The sequence below is a fragment of the Thalassophryne amazonica genome, chromosome 2 (genome assembly GCF_902500255.1).
Source record: "Thalassophryne amazonica chromosome 2, fThaAma1.1, whole genome shotgun sequence".
Lineage (NCBI taxonomy): Eukaryota > Metazoa > Chordata > Actinopteri > Batrachoidiformes > Batrachoididae > Thalassophryne > Thalassophryne amazonica.
The window spans coordinates 46,935,717-46,952,969 of NC_047104.1; the positions used below are offsets into that span (position 1 = coordinate 46,935,717).

At 41.2% G+C, this 17,253-nt stretch overlaps 1 protein-coding gene across 3 annotated transcripts in view; it reads left to right on the plus strand.

The window, feature by feature from the left end:
- The first annotated feature begins 333 nt into the window (after positions 1-333).
- Positions 334-17,253, plus strand: part of LOC117523955 (tyrosine-protein kinase CSK) — a 163,365-nt gene continuing 146,445 nt past the window's right edge. For 2 of the 3 annotated variants that reach the window (XM_034185624.1, XM_034185642.1), the window contains exon 1: positions 3,493-3,635. The gene's annotated coding sequence lies outside the window, so the exon portion shown is untranslated. Of the gene's footprint in view, positions 350-3,492; positions 3,636-17,253 lie in introns of those variants that run through there. The other variant, XM_034185635.1, reaches the window with a different exon arrangement.

Genomic DNA, 17,253 nt, shown 5'->3' on the forward strand with positions numbered 1-17,253 from the left:
ACGGCTGACACTACCGGTGTGAAAGCTCCTTTAGAATGGCCTAAGCAGTGGATCACCCCCCTGACTCTGGTCTGCTTGAGGTTTTTTCCTCAAAAACACCAGAAGGAGTTTTTCCTTATCAGTGTTGCCTGTGTCTATTGCCTGTCCTTGCTTAGAGGGGTTGGTAAGGTTACACCTCATCCTTGTGAAGCAATTTGATGCTATATAAATAAACTGAATTGAACTGTTCAGCAAGGTGACCACAAGAAGCCTATTGATTTTAAGTTCAAAATCACTGAACTGTATTTTGCAAAAGCCTTCTGCATCAACATCAGTGATGCATCAGTGATCCAGGATGTAGCAGCCTGAGGTAGCAGCCTTACACTGATGTAATGCTGATTGTAAGCAGCCTTACATGCAATAAAAATTCATACTGAAAGCAAATAAAAATATCAAAGCCAAGATGATGGGTTGCATAAAGTAATGGCACCCTTTGGTGTAACACATGTACAACCCCAATTCTAATGAAGTTGGGACATTGTGTGAAATGTGAATAAAAACAGAATACAATGATTTGCACATCCTCTTCAACCTATATTCAATTGAATACACCACAAAGACAAGATATTTAATGTTCAAACTGATAAACTTTATTGTTTATGTGCAAATATTTGCTTATTTTGAAATGGATGCCTGCAACATGTTTCAAAAAAGCTGGGACAGTGGTATGTTTATCACTGTGTTATATCACCTTTCCTTCTAACAACACTCAATGAGCATTTGGGAACTGAGGACACTAATTGTTGAAGCTTTGTAGGTGGAATTCTTTCCCTTTCTTGCTTGATGTACGACTTCAGTTTTTCAACAGTCTGGGGTCTCCGTTGTCATATTTTTTGCTTCATAATGCCCCACAAATTTACAATGGGCGACAAGTCTGTACTCCTTCACTTGAAGGCCTTGTCCCAAGTGAAGGAGTTCAAGTACCTCGGGGTCTTGTTCACGAGTGAGGGGATGATGGAGTGTGAGATTGGCCGGAGAATCGGTGCAGCAGGGGCGGCATTGCATTCGCTCTACCGTATTGTTGTGACAAAAAGGGAGCTGACCCAAAAGGCGAAGCTCTCAATCTACTGGTCAATCTTCATTCCTACTATCACCTATGGTCATGATTGTTGGGTCATGACCGAAAGAACTAAATCGCGGGTACAAGCGGCTGAAATGGGCTTCCTCAGGAGGGTGGCTGATGTCTCCCTTAGAGATAGGGTGAGAAGTTCGGTCATCCGTGGGGAGCTCGGAGTAGAGCCGCTGCTCCTTCACGTTGAAAGGAGCCAGCTGAAGTGGTTCGGGCATCTGGTAAGGATGCCTCCTGGGCGCCTCCCAAGGGAGGTGTTCCAGGCACGTACATCTGGGAGGAGACCCCAGGGAAGACCCAGGAGTCGATGGAGAGATTATATCTCCACACTAGGCTGGGAATGCCTCGGGATCCCCCAGTCAGAGGTGGTTAATGTAGCACAGGAAAGGGAAGTCTGGGGTCCCCTGCTGTAGCTGTTGCCCCCGCGACCCGATCCTGGAAAAGCGGTTGAAGATGAGTGATGAGTGAGTGAGTGAGTGACAAGTCTGTACTGCAGGCAGACCAGTCTAGTACCCACACTCTTTTACTACAAAGCCACACTGTTGTAACACGTGCAGAATGTGGCTTGGCATTGTCTTGCTGAAATAAGCAGGGACGTCCCTGAAAAAGACGTTGATTGGATGACAGCATGTGTTGCTCCAAAACCTGGATGTACCTTTCAGCATTGATGGTGCCATCACAGATGTGTAAGTTGCCCATGCCATGGGTATTAACACACCCCCATACCATCACACAAGCTGGGTTTTGAACTTTGCGCTGGTAACAATCTGGATGGTATTTGTCCACTTTTGTCCGGAGGACACGACGTCCATGATTTCCAAAAACAATTTGAAATGTGGACTCATCAGACTATAGCACACTTTTCCACTTTGTGTCTGTCCATTTCAAATGAGCTTGGGCCCAGAGAAGGTGGCAGCGTTTCTGGACGTTGTTGATGTATGGCTTTCACTTTGCATGGTAGTTTTAACTTACACTTGTAGATGTAGCGACGAACTGTGTTAGCTGACAACGGTTTTCTGAAGTGTTCCTGAGCCCATGTGGTAAGATCCTTTACACAATGATGTTGGTTTTTAATGCAGTGCCACCTGAGGGATCAAAGGTCACAGGCATTCAATGTTGGTTTTTGGTCTTGCCGCTTACGTGTAGAAAGTTCTCCAGATTCTCTGAATCTTCTGATTATATTATGGTCTGTAGATGATGGAATCCCTAAATTCCTTGCAACTGAACGTTGACAAACATTGTTCTTAAACTGTTGAACTATTTTTTCACGCAGTTCACAAAGTGGTGATCCTCGCCCCATCTTTGCTTGTGAAGGGCTGAGACTTTTGGGGATGCTCCTTTTATACCCAGTCATTAGTGTCCTCAGTTCCCAAACACTTATTGAGTGTTGTTAGAAGGAAAGGTGATGTAACACAGTGGTAAACATATCACTGTCCCAGCTTTTTTGAAATGTGATGCAGGTATCTATTTCAAAATGAGCAAATATTTGCACAAAAACAATAAAGTTTATTAGTTTGAACATTAAATATCTTGTCTTTGTGGTGTATTCAGTTGAATATAGGTTGTTTTTATTTACTTTCACACAACGTCCCACTTTATTGAAATTGGGGTTGAAAATCATCAGTTTTATCGCCAGTTTTTCTTCAAGTCAGGGATGGATACATGAACATTTCCAAGTCACTGAATATGTCTTGGACTTTATTTACATCAATCATTAAAAAAAAACTAACAGTGTGGTACTCTGTGGTAAATTTGTGTAGAGTAGAAGGTTCTCAAAAACTGAGTGACTGCAAGGAGGAGACAAGTGAGGGGAGCCACCAAGACACACATGGCAACACTGAAGGAATTACAGGGGTGTGATTGGAGAGACAGTATAGGACAAATTTGGCCTGTTGTATTACCCCTCACTGGTTCATGGTGGAGTGTAGCAGAGAAGGATTTTCTGAAAAAAGCAGACTTGAAAGTTCAGCTTCAGTTTGCTTGGAGGCACATGGGGAGACTCAAGCTTCAATCTGAGCTGTTCTCTTTTGTGAAAGGTTGGAAAGGGGTGAGATGTTCCATGGCATGCACCTAACATATACATACAACAGCCAGAGATCGTTTCGAGCTGTAACAAGATGTTACATAAAATGCGGATTGCTTCTATTTTAAATTTTGTCCAACTAAAAATAATCGAAGGCAGAACAAACTTTTAGGGCACCTGGTGACCTATATTATATTATTAATTTATATCATTATCAACCGCGCAGTTAGTCTTGCAGTGCCACCGATGGGCCACGCGGGTGTGCTCGCGTTCTGTCCACTGTTTGTCGTCTCTGTCGCTTTGCGCATGCGCACTGCGTTGTCGAAGCGGAGACCATTTCCTCCAGCTTCAGGCCTCCGAGAGCTTCAGCACACGCAAACGTACACACACATATGTCGACCGAGCATAGCCGCGTTTGGACTTGTTTCGCTTTCGAACCCCGGATGCCCCTCGTCCACAGGAGAGCTCCGAATGGGCCTTCATCGCTGAGTTGGTGTCTTTCAGGTGAGTTGCTCGTTTTTGTCGCGTTGTGTTACTACTAGGCGGAAAGCCTCAGCACAGTTCTTACTGCTTTGTCATTGTCTAACCGTACAATCTATTTTGGTGTTTCCGTTTTACTCTGTTTGCTCCAACCCCGTTAGGTTATCGCCGCCCGCCCGCGGTTTCGCCCCGCAGAGCTAAAACCTGTTAGCGTTAGCGGCTAGCCAACACTGATTTTAACCTCACGAGATCCATTATCGGACATGAATTGACGCTGGTGCTTAAACGCACCTACATCCTCTAAAGATCGTTTTCATAGCAGGAAGGTAGGTACACACATAGACATGGGTACACATGCAGCACATCAATGGAGACAGAGCAACTTTTGATCTGTGTGTCATTTTTTTATTTCGGTTACTTTATTGCTGCTCCACAAAAGCTTTGAGTTGCACAGCTTCTGTTTCCATAATCGGACGTGTCACATCGTGTGGTTTTAAACCCTGTCCTTTTGACTTCCACAGGTGGATAATTGTTGACATGACTGAGTTTATCAATATTATAAAAAACAGAAATATCATGTGAGTCATTCAGTGGGATGTCGATGCATCTTTTTGAATACAGGTAAAATGTGATTTTAAGAAAAGTGGCCCAACACCAAAGTATGTTTTAAATACTTGTAAATATACGACACTACGTACCCTTTTCTGTCTATCTGACTGACTGTCTAGCAGCGCCGTGAAAGTAGGAAATTCCGTATTGGGATACGTCTGTCCGATAATGGACGCATGACGTTTAGCCACCTCCTTCAGGAAACATTGATCCACAGACAGCCGCTGATGTAGTGCGTTTTATTTTAATATAACGTGTATCCCTTAATTGCATGTAATTCAGCAGATGGATGCATGCAGCATTGTGCAGCATGATGACAGCAGGGTACTATATATATATATATATATATATATATATATATATATATATATATATATATATATACGAGGTCTATTAGAAAAGTATCCGACCTTATTATTTTTTCAAAAACCATATGGATTTGAATCACGTGTGATTACATCAGACATGCTTGAACCCTCGTGGGCATGCGACAGTTTTTTCACGCCTGTCGGTTACCTCATTCGCCTGTGGGCAGTCTTTGAGTGAGGAGTCGTCCACCCGCTCGTCGATTTTTTTCATTGTTTAGGAATGGCTCAGAGACTGTTGCTTTGTTTGATAAAATTTTTTTCAAAACTGTAAGGCACAACTGAGTGGACACCATTCAATAAATTCAGCTGGTTTTCGGTAAAAATTTTAACGGCTGATGAGAGATTTTGGTCTGGTAGTGTCGCTTTAAGGACGGTCCACAGCGCCTGACGGCGATCTGCGCTTCGAGGCGGCAGCGTCTCGCCGTTTCAAGTTGAAAACTTCCACATTTCAGGCTCTGTTGACGCAGTAAGTCGTCAGAGAACAGAGAACTTTCAGAAGAAGTCGGCATGAGGAGTTTATTCGGACATTCCATTGTTAACGGTCATTTTGTAATGAAAGAACGTGCGGGCAGAGTCACATGTCGGGCTGGACCCGACCGCGGGGGGTCGCGGCAGGAAAAACACCTCCGTTGGAAATCTTAACGGGCAAGTTGGAACATGCCCAAGCTGTTAAACAATTTCTCAGTTACTCACTTGTTGAAAGCCATTAAAAGCCGCCTGAATTCTACAAATGGTTTTCAACACGGAGGTGTTTTTCCTGTCGCGGCGCACACAGATTTGCCGAGTCGTCACGGAAACGACTCGGCGAATTTGCGCGTACGTCTTTCATTAAAAAAATGTCCTTAAACAGTGGAATGTCCGCATAAATTCCTCATGCCGGCCTCTTCTGAATCTTCTCTGTTCTCTCACGATGTCCTGGGTGAATTAAGACTTAATTAGGATGTTTTTAAGCTCGAAACAGGCCGACGACAGCGCCTGGAAGCGCTGCAGGACGTCCCGCTCCGTGGGAAGTCCTTACACCGACAGAAACACCCCATAATCTCTCATCAGCCGTTAAACTTTTCACAGAAAACCATCTTAATTTCTCGAATAGTGTCCACTCGGATATTCCTCACAGGTCCAGAAAAATTTTGATAAAGCAACGCGCGCCGTCTCGAGCAGCGTGTGAAACAAAGGAATTCAGCCGAGAGGGCGGGACCACATCTCACTCAAGGCCTGCCCACAGGGAAATGACGTCACCGACACGCGTGAAAAAACTCACGCATGCGCACGAGGGTTCAAGCATGATTGGTGTAATCGCATGTCATTCAAATCCATATAGTTAAAAAAAAATAAATAAAAGGGTCGGTTTATTATCTAAGAGACCTCGTATATATATATATATATATATATATATATATATTACACACATTACCACTACACTAAAATTTTATCTTAGCTCTAACCGTGTATATATATATATATATATGGTTAGCGCTAGGATTAAAATTTTAGCATAGTGGTAATGTGTGTGTGTGTGTGTGTGTGTATGTGTATGTATATATATATATATATATATAGTACCCTGCTGTCATCATGCTGCACAATGCTGCATGCATCCATCTGCTGAATTACATGCAATTAAGGGATACACGTTATATTAAAATAAAACGCACTACATCAGCGGCTGTCTGTGGATCAATGTTTCCTGAAGATAAGTAGCTGTGCCTCTGCTCCAGCTCTGCATACCAGTGCAAAGCGGAGGTGGCTAAACGTCATGCGTCCATTATCGGACAGACGTATCCCAATACGGAATTTCCTACTTTCACAGCGCTGCTAGACAGTCAGTCAGACAGACAGAAAAGGGTACGTAGTGTCGTATATTTACAAGTATTTAAAACATACTTTGGTGTTGGGCCACTTTTCTTAAAATCACATTTTACCTGTATTCAAAAAGATGTATTGACATCCCACTGAATGACTCAAATGATATTTCTGTTTTTTATAATATTGATAAACTCAGTCATGTCAACAATTTTATATATATATATATATATATATATATATATATATATATATATATATATATATATATATATATATATATATATATGAGGGTTTTCAATCACGTGACCGATTTGCTGCAGGATAGGTGCCGTCGCCATTCTGGATTACAAGGAGGCTGAAGCATGATAGAAGAATGAAGAGAATGTCCGGTTATTACAAGGCTTTAAATCCTCGAGATAAAGCTATTTATCGTGATAGATGTGTAGCAGTTGGTTCAGTGGATCCGTATCTTATACCAGATAGTGAGTTTAGTGTTAATGTAACGAACTGGCCGACCGTGTCACACTGCGATATTGTGAACTAGGAAGCTGCCGACCAGGTCAGCCTCGCCGGCCTCCTGCAGAGCATCACAGCGGAGCTCTGAAAGCGGAGGTCATCTTGAAGTCCTGAGTGATTTCTCTCACCAGGCGCTGGAAGGGCAGCTTGCGGATCAGCAGCTCAGTGCTCGAGGACCACAATGTAAATAAGCATCCATATTGGAAGCGTTCTTGTGTTATCCTCTGCAGTATTTTTATGTATTGTTATATAATTTTATTATATATATATATATATATATATATATGTGTATATAAAATGTTTGTTCTATTATGTCACATATGAAGAAAGGTATGACCAGGTTGGAAGACCTTGGTAATTTTGTCTGTGTGCTTAAGGGAGAAGCTGTGATTGGTGTCTCACTGTTTACATTTCAAACTGACGGTACTCTGTCAGACCTAATTATTATCTCATTTAAATGTGTGATTTGCAACGATCTCCCATATAAACACTGTTTCTGACCACATTTGTCAAGCTAAAAAAAAACATTTATTTCACCATGTCCGCTGTTTGCTGGCTTGACATCGGTGTTGCGGATCATAAAAATATGCATGCAAACGTCACAGCAAAGTACATAATCACGTAAATTAAATGTTCTATGTTATTTGAAAACCGATCTTCCTCACCTTTACAAGCTAATGTTATCGACGCAATTTTCCAGTTCCATTTTTCACAGAATTTCCTAACTTGTATTTGTCACAGGAGTACCGTTTGAAAACAAGGTTGCAGGGAGAAATTTCATCTACGTCATCAAATAGGGAGATTCCCGATTGTCAAAAAATAAATGCATTCCTCGAAGCGTGAACTCAGCACTACTGCCTGGAAAGTCTCGCAAGCCAGAAGCAGATGATACGTCCAAAACAGCGGACACCAGATTTAGGTCATACGCGCGTGCCTATACTGTGATCTAACACATTTTTATGGCGTAGTAATTTTATGGCATAACCATTTTTCATTTACAGTCAGGTCTATAAGTATTTGGACTGTGGTGCAAATTGTGTTTGTGTAAAATGTTGCCTCTGTCCAGATCCACAACAGAGTTGAAACAAAGCTGTCAAGATGTGCTGATAATAGAGACTTTAACATTTAATTCATTAGGTTTAACACTTTTGGTGTCCTTTTGGAGAAGCCTGAGTGGATTCCCACTCTTCACCTTGCTGCAGCAGATGGATGGTTACTTGAGAGGTGTGGGGATGGACCACTTGTCTGCTTGAGTGGTTGCCATCCAGAACCCAAGGTTGTTCCATAGTGTTGTCAGTGAGATGCCGCACATGCTTCCAGACTTGACTTGTTTAACAAAAATGTCACGTTAACCGTTTAAGAATTACAGTTATTCTTATATCCAGCCCCTTCATTTTCAGGGGTGATAATTCATTGGACAAACAATAAGGATCACTTTTACAGTTGTTTTTTTTTTTTCTCCAAGTCACTGAGTATGACTGAGTATGGCTTGGACTTAATTTATAGTGATCATAAAAGGTGGCCTTTACACATTAATGTAGCAGCTCACAGGTACTTTCTGGTTTGTTTGTTTTTTAACTTGAACTCTGTAGAGAATAAAGCAACACTCCGTCTGTGCCCGGAACTTTGATGTCCCCTATTTATACCCTCATCCTACCTGTGTGTGCGCATTTCGTGCCTGGCGTTTCCTCGTGTCTGGGTTGAATGCATACGAGTCCTGCCCAGTGAAACCATTGCACCCTTCCCTGTTTGTAATGGGACAGCAGTACTTGCTACTCACTGCATAGCTGTTGAATTTTTCTCCCAAGATTGCAGACAGCAACTGTTCTTAAGAAATGCATCAAAAAATCATGTTTTGAGGCTAAAAATGCCTCCGACCAAGAACATCATTGGACTAGAATGCACATAAATATAGTTGTTCTCACTTTCAGAGCTGTCCGAGGTATTCAAAGGCTCCAAATTCATTCAGGTACCAAAACAGTTATTTATGGTTGACTGAGAGGATGAAGGGTTGAAGAGGAGTGGCTGAAAAGGGAAGCTTTGTTTTCATTCTGAAAATAGAGATAGCGTGGCATCTAGTAGCACAAGAAGCAATGGACGCTGTGGAGACTTTTAAATCAAGACTTAAGACCCACGTGTTTTCCCAGTTTTATCAATAGTATTTTATGTATGTTATTATGTATATTATATTTTTATTATTTGTACTTTTTATGGGTTGCTTTTTTATCATGTTTTCATCTTTTAATTTTTTGTTGTTTTTCCATGTTGTGTTGTGTGAAGAGCCTTGAGGCGATTTTATTGTGAATTGGCACTCTATAAATTAATAAATTTGAAATTTGAAGCAATACGAACACTATATATTGGTGCATCTTTCTGGAGTAGTGCGATTAGTTCTGGAGTGACCAAGTAAGAAGGCAATGAGTGAGGGAAACCACCAAAACCTCCATGACATCTTTATGTAGGCTTCTGTGGCTGTGATTGAAGAAACTGGGGATAGTGTGTGTTTTTTGTCTGTTGCATCACCAGTTGTATAGCTTCATGATGGAGTGGCACATAGAAGAATTTTCTTTCAAAGAGCACAAAAACTCACCTACGAGACTTGAGCCTAGATTTGATCTACTTTCTTGAATTAAAGTCCTCTGATACACTAGTACAAGCAGCCTATATCTTTTTGTTTCATTTCATCTCCATTGTGTTGGTGTACAGAGCAGAATTACAAAAAGTGATTGACTGTGCTCTGCGATAGACTGGTGACCTGTCCAGTGTGTACCCCGCCTCACACCCTATGGCTGCTAGGATAGGCTCCCCCCACAACCCTTAATTGGAATAAGCAGGTATAGACGGTGGATGGATTGTGACTGTTCACTTGTGACTTATGGACCTGACTGTGTGGGCTTGAAGTCCACCAGTAAAAGTTGAGATATTCTTAATTGTTCCCATTGTTTCATGACTCACAGCAAACTGAAGCATGCTGTTAGCTTCATCGTCTGTACCTCTAGGTACCTAAAATGAACATACCTTTGCATGCTGTGGCATGACCATCAAAAATATGTAGTTTCTTTGGTGCACTCTGCATAGTGTTCTCATGTAAAGGAATATTCCCTTGTGATTTTGTTTTGAAATGCACAGCTAAAAACTTGCACTTAGTTATATTCCTTGATTATTGCCATGGAATTCTCAAGATTTGAATCCCAGTTTTCTGGGACTTCTTGGTGTGCTGTACTTGCTGAAAGGCTTACATGTAATCCTGCTACACGTTGTCTATTCAGGTTATTTCTTCAGTGAATTTTAGCCTGATCATGATGGTGTTTTGTGTAATTTCCTTAGACTTTGGCAAAGGAGTATCTGATAAATCAGATAATTTTATTGAGCAATTTATTCGAAAAGTGGATTCTCCCTGTAGGTGGCACTGTAATGCTCCCACAAAAAAACAAGAAGACCGTAGCGCATGCCCAGAACTAATGTAAGCACTAATCAATGTAGCAGGCGATGCTACAAGTTTACAAAGCCACATGCTGAGTAAAATAAAGCCTCTTAAGAGAGAGAGTCTGTGCTGTTCGTCTGAAACGGACTTATTATGCATTTAAAGTGAAGCAGTGTTTTATATATATATATATATATATATATATATATATATATATATATATATATATATATATATATATATATATATATATATATATATATATATATATATATATATATATATATATATATATATATATATATATATATATATATATATATATATATATAATGTGTGTGTGTATATAGGCTTCATCACGGCGTTGCTTTGTGCCATGCGGCACCGCCGCAACGCGCGGAATTCCTCCGCTCCTCTTTACATGACAAAAACTCCTGTAACAGTGGAATGTGCCGTTCATTTCCAAACTGGACGCTGTGTTTTATCCGGGACGTCGTCTGACTAGCACAGGAATTGTGGAAGACGTGGACATCAGCACTTTTTCGGCACATTGAGACAGACGTGGAGAGGAATTCCGCGCGTCGCGGCGGTGCTGCATGGCGCAAAGCAACGCCTTGATGAAGCCTCACAGGACATGTTCTGGCATGTCCAGGCTCATCCACAATTTCTCGGATAGTCACACGCCTGAAAAACCCCCGAAAGCCGTCTGAAAGCCATCTCAAAGCCGTCCTGTGAGACCAACACGGAGGTGGTTTTGTGCCACGCCATGAACGGTTCCGTGGCGCATCCCTCCTCTTCTTTCCATGAAAAAAACTGTAACAGTGGAATGTGCCGAAAAAGTACTGATGTCCACATCTCCTGCCATTTTTGTGTAAGTCAGACGATCTCCCGGATCAACAAAGCCTTCACGTTGGAAATGATCTGGTTGTTTCAGCCTGTTGATCGGCGCTTGGAGCGCTGCGCACTCTCAGCAGCTGTGGGCGGTCTTTAAACCGGCTGGAGCACTCGTTAATCTGTGTAATCCCCATAAAATCGTCCCTGAAAGCCATCCGAATTTTCCGAATGGTGTCCACCTGGAGGTCTCTCACAGTTTCTGGAAAAATTTGATGCAGCAAAGCTCCAAATCGTTCAGACGTTTATTCACAATAAAAATCTGACGAGGGGTGGACCACTGCTCACACAAAACCTGCTCACATGCGAATGATGCAACCGACAGGCGTGAAAAAACTCACGCATGCGCACGAAGGTTCAAGCTTGGCTGATGCAATCACACGTGATTCAAATCCATATGGTTTTTGAAAAAAATAAAAAGGTATGATACTTTACTAACAGACCTCGTGTGTGTGTGTGTGTATATATATATATATATATATATATATATATATATATATATATATTCCCCCTGGAATGTCATATCTCTGCCACTGTTAGAACTATTAGATCACTACTTTTCATTTGTGTACAATTTTCTTTGGTAATTTAGAAATTGATGGGTCGTGCCATTCTCCTACAAAAATAGCAAAGAAATGGTAAAACCTGGTTTGCCAGTTTTTTGCAGATCTGAAACCTGGAAGACTGGGAAGTGAAAGAAAACTATAGCACTGTATGGACACTCACCAGTTTTGGTCTCTCTAAACACTAGAAACATTGATATATTCCATATGAAAGCATCACAGTAACATATTACATACCTTTAACCAGCAGCTGATTTTCAGTATTCATATAAGTATTTTCATTGCACTAATTATACAGAAATGATAAAAACGGCTCTAACAGTGTTTTTTTTTTTTCAACATTTATGATTAATCTGTAAGCTCTTGCAGAATGCAGACAGTTATCAACAAAGTACCAAAAAAATATTACACAAAGCCATAAAGGCAAAATAAGAAGTAAGTAAACACAGTATTGTAAATATAACATGTAAATAAATTGTCTAACTGACCAATATCATGAAGCCCAGCTTCTGCCCAAATTGGGTTTGGAGCCAAGTTTGGACCTGAATAGTCACTGCAGTAAACATCTAGCACCCAGTCTGCTGCTATAATTTCTAAATTACCAAAATAAACTGTACACATCTGAAAAGTAGTGATCTAATAGTTCTAAAAGTGGCAAAGATATGACATTCCAATTATTGCACCGATGTCGATTGTCGCGGTTAGATTTTCAATGCTTGGTGACCTTGAGCCACATCTAAATAATTTCTGATTGGCAAACAATTTTACATGTGAGAATGACTCACCAAAAGGAAACGTTTTGGTGGGTGAGACTCGAAATTTTTTAAAGTTGGCATTTTTTGGGACACCCTACTGTGCATGCATGCATATAAGTTCGATAACGACAAACTGGGGAGAGCTGACATTTGCCATTTAGTATATTTATGTATTTTGTAGGGATGCACCAATCCCAATACAGTAGTCCCTTGTTTATCACCGGAGTTACGTTCTAAAAATAGCTCGCAATAGGCGAAATCCGCGAAGTAGACAGCTTTATTTTTTACAATTATTATAGACGTTTTAAGGCTGTAACTACACACTTTATACACTTTTCTCAAACAGGCATTAACATTTTCTCACTTTTCTCTCGTGTGTAAACACTCTCAAAGTTCAAACCTTAGTAGAAAAATAAGACCAACCTGTTTTCAGGCCCAAACATTTGTTTGAGAAATAAAAATAGAATGTTTTCCTATAAATAATTATGATGGCTTTTAGAACTAACAAATTTAATTTTAACGATCAACCTACGAGGTTGGACACATAAGAAATTAATAGTGACTGACCAGTATTTCACAGTTCCTCTGATCGCGCCTCTTCGTCGTGGCGCCGCTCCGCTGTCACATGTTTTTCCACTGAGTGACACCTCGGTGCAGGTGTCTTTTTCCGAGTGAAGAACACAGTTATGGGTAGTTGTTGGTGCTCTTTTTTTCTTCTGGGCGAGAAGATTCTTATAAACAGTCATGCAGAACTCAATGCGCGTACTCTGCCTTTGCGGTGCCGCGACTGGCCTGCTTGTTGAGGACGCAGAACGCGATGCGCTGTAAAAAAAAAAAAAAAAAAAAAGCATGTACAATTGGACTAAAAAAATCAGCGAAACTGCGAGGCTGTGAAAGGTGAACCACGTTATAGTTAGGGACCACTGTACCAGTATCGGGTTTCGACCCGATCCCGTATGCATGTACTTGAACTGTACATGAACATATTCTGTACTTAATATCATTTCACAGAGATGGCTCTCTTCATTGGATACAGTGGATCATCATATTCTACTTGATAGGCTGGAAAATCATTTTGGGATTACTGGGAGTGCCTTTGCATGGCTGACGTCATACTTGACCAGTCGTTCTCACTGTGTTTTGTACAGTAACACTACCTCTAACATTAGTGACGTGAAATTTGGGGTTCCACAGGGGTTTGACTTAGGCCCCCTGCTTTTCTCCCTTTATATAGCACCCCTTGGGCACATATTACAGCGTTTTGGGATTACCTTTCACTGCAATGCTGATGATACTCAGTTATACATGCTGATAATTGCTGGTAATCTCGTTCACATAAAATCCTTAGAAGATTGCCTTGGATCAGTGAGAAGTTGGATGTCTAGAAATTTCCTACTTTTAAAGTCTGATAAAACTGAAATAATGGTTCTTGGTCCAGTGAGACGTCGACATCAATTTGACCAGTTATCGCACAGCCTAGGCTCGTGTCATGCATCACACTGACAAAGTGAGGAACCTTGGGGTAATTTTTGAGCCTACATTGTTCTTTGACCTCCACATTAGAAATATTACAAGCACTGCTTTAAGGTTCTGCTACTACAACCCCTGGCAAAAATTATGGAATCACCAGCCTCGGAGGATGTTCATTCAGTTGTTTAATTTTGTAGAAAAAAAGCAGATCACAGACATGACACAAAACTAAAGTCATTTCAAATGGCAACTTTCTGGCTTTAAGAAACACTATAAGAAATCAGGAAAAAAAATTGTGGCAGTCAGTAATGGTTACTTTTTTAGACCAAGCAGAGGGAAAAAATATGGACTCACTCAATTCTGAGGAAAAAATTATGGAATCATGAAAAACAAAAGAATGCTCCAACACATCACTAGTATTTTGTTGCACCACCTATGGCTTTTATAACAGCTTGCAGTCTCTGAGGCATGGACTTAATGAGTGACAAACAGTACTCTTCATCAATCTGGCTCCAACTTTCTCTGATTGCTGTTGCCAGATCAGCTTTGCAGGTTGGAGCCTTGTCATGGACCATTTTCTTCAACTTCCACCAAAGATTTTCAATTGGATTAAGATCCAGACTATTTGCAGGCCATGACATTGACCCTATGTGTCTTTTTGCAAGGAATGTTTTCACAGTTTTTGCTCTATGGCAAGATGCATTATCATCGTGAAAAATGATTTCATCATCCCCAAACATCCTTTCAAATGATGGGATAAGAAAAGTGTCCAAAATATCAACGTAAACTTGTGCAATTATTGATTATGTAATGACAGCAATCTCCCCAGTGCCTTCACCTGACATGCAGCCCCATATCATCAATGACTGTGGAAATTTACATGTTCTCTTCAGGCAGTCATCTTTATAAATCTCATTGGTATGGCACCAAACAAAAGCTCCAGCATCATCACCTTGCCCAATGCAGATTTGAGATTCATCACTGAATATGACTTTCATCCAGTCATCCACAGTCCACGATTGCTTTTCCTTAGCCCATTGTAACCTTGTTTTTTTCTGTTTAGGTGTTAATGATGGCTTTCGTTTAGCTTTTCTGTATGTAAATCCCATTTCCTTTAGGCGGTTTCTTACAGTTCGGTCACAGACGTTGACTCCAGTTTCTTCCCATTCATTCCTCATTTGTTTTGTTGTGCATTTTCGATTTTTGAGACATGTTGCTTTAAGTTTTCTGTCTTGACGCTTTGATGTCTTCCTTGGTCTACCAGTATGTTTGCCTTTAACAACCTTCCCATGATGTTTGTATTTGGTCCAGAGTTTAGACACAGCTGACTGTGAACAACCAACATCTTTTGCAACATTGCGTGATGATTTACCCTCTTTTAAGAGTTTGATAATCCTCTCCTTTTGTTTCAATTGACATCTCTCGTGTTGGAGCCATGATTCATGTCAGTCCACTTGGTGCAACTGCTCTCCAAGGTGTGATCACTCCTTTTTAGATGCAGACTAACGAGCAGATCTGATTTGATGCAGGTGTTAGTTTTGGGGATGAAAATTTACAGGGTGATTCCATAATTTGTTCCTCAGAATTGAGTGATTCCATATTTTTTTTCCCTCTGCTTGTTCTAAAAAAGTAACCGTTACTGACTGCCACAATGTTTTTTTTCCTGATTTCTTAAAGCCAGAAAGTTGCCATTTGAAATGACTTTAGTTTTGTGTCATGTCTGTGATCTGCTTTTTTTTTCTACAAAATTAAACAACTGAATGAACATCCTCCGAGGCCGGTGATTCCATAATTATTGCCAGGGGTTGTAGTCTACAAAATTGTTCACGGACTGGCACCTCCCTACTTAGCTGACCTAATTAAACCTTATGTACCGGCCCGGGCTTTGCGTTCTCGGGGTGCGGGACTACTTTGTGTCCCTAGGGTGAATAAGAAGTCTGCAGGTCATAGAGCTTTCTCTTATCATGCCCCTGTTCTGTGTAATGATCTCCCTGCGTCAATAAAACATTCAGATTCTGTGGGGACTTTCAAGTCCAGACTTAAGATACTTATTTTCCCTTTCGTATGGCTAGCATACTGGTATAGTTTTGTTTTACTCTTTTTACTCTTTGAATTCATTTTGTTAGTAAACAGAGCATGCCGCGGCCTCAACTTTACCTAAATTCTGGGTCTTTTAGTGAAGCTTATGGTTAGTGGCTGGCGATCACCTTAGTATTTCTTCTGTTTTCCTTGTTCCTAAATGCTGATAAATTACGAGGGCTGTCAATAAAGTTACGGTCCTTTTTATTTTTTTCAAAAACTATATGGATTTCATTCATATGTTTTTACGTCAGACATGCTTGAACCCTCGTGCGCATGCGTGAGTTTTTCCACGCCTGTCGGTGACATCATTCGCCTGTGAGCACTCCTTGTGGGAGGAGTCGTCCAGCCCCTCGTCGGAATTCCTTTGTCTGAGAAGTTGCTGAGAGACTGGCGCGTTGTTTGATCAAAATTTTTTCTAAACCTGTGAGACACATCGAAGTGGACACGGTTCGAAAAATTAAGCTGGTTTTCAGTGAAAATTTTAACGGCTGATGAGAGATTTTGAGGTGATTCTGTCGCTTTAAGGACTTTTCACGGTGCGAGACGTCGCGCAGCGCTCTCAGGCGGCGTCATCAGCCTGTTCAAGCTGAAAACCTCCACATTTCAGGCTCTATTGATCCAGGACGTCGTGAGAGAACAGAGAAGTTTCAGAAGAAGTCGGTTTCAGCATTTTATCCGGATATTCCACTGTTAAAGGAGATTTTTTTAATGAAAGACGTGCGGACGGGTCCGCGCGTCGGGACGCAGCCGCCGCGACGCTCCGCCACATGAAAAACACCTCTGTTGAAAGCCTTAAGGACAAGTTGGAACATGTCCTGCCTGTTAAACAATTTCTCATATACTCACTCCACTGAAAGCCATCAAAAGCCGCCTGGATTTTACAAATGGTTATCAACACGGAGGTGTTTTTCCTGTGCCGCCGCACCGCGTCAGCTGCGTCCCGACGCACGGACCCGTCCGCACGTCTTTCATTAAAAAAATCTCCTTTAACAGTGGAATATCCGGATAAAATGCTGAAACCGACTTCTTCTGAAACTTCTCTGTTCTCTCACGACGTCCTGGATCAATAGAGCCTGAAATGTGGAGGTTTTCAGCTTGAACAGGCTGATGACGCCGCCTGAGAGCGCTGCGCGACGTCTCACACCGTGAAAAGTCCTT